Source organism: Asparagus officinalis, chromosome 3 (assembly GCF_001876935.1).
Source record: "Asparagus officinalis chromosome 3, Aspof.V1, whole genome shotgun sequence".
Taxonomy (NCBI): Eukaryota; Viridiplantae; Streptophyta; class Magnoliopsida; order Asparagales; family Asparagaceae; genus Asparagus; species Asparagus officinalis.
Genome location: NC_033796.1, coordinates 101,809,793 through 101,810,222, shown reverse-complemented (window position 1 = coordinate 101,810,222; position 430 = coordinate 101,809,793).

Here is a 430-nt window from a genome sequence, read left to right as displayed (position 1 = left end):
AAAAACAGCCAGTTGAATGATGGAGAATAAGTTCCTGTCTCTGCAGGCCAGCTGAATTCTTATTACTTCATTAAAGTTTTCATTAGCCGTGTAATTTATTTTCATCGTTCAGCTCCGTCCCTCGATTAAGCTAACATATATTTCTTTAGTTCAAGCCGACTGCTTCCGTATCTTCTTGACTCTATCAGAGCATATATCTGACTTATTCTCTTTCATTTTTTTCCCATTATCTCCATGTTAAAGATATGTTCTAAATTTTCTGTTGTATTTATTCAATTATCTCTGATCTCGACAGAAAGGTTGCAAGTATCTCAGCCTATCTTTCTTTATTGTTTTTAGTTCATTTTTCATTCATATGCTTGTGTCTGGTTGTTCCTTGCCTCAGGTGTAGAGCTCATGTATTTGGTCATTTCTACTGATTACAGGGTAT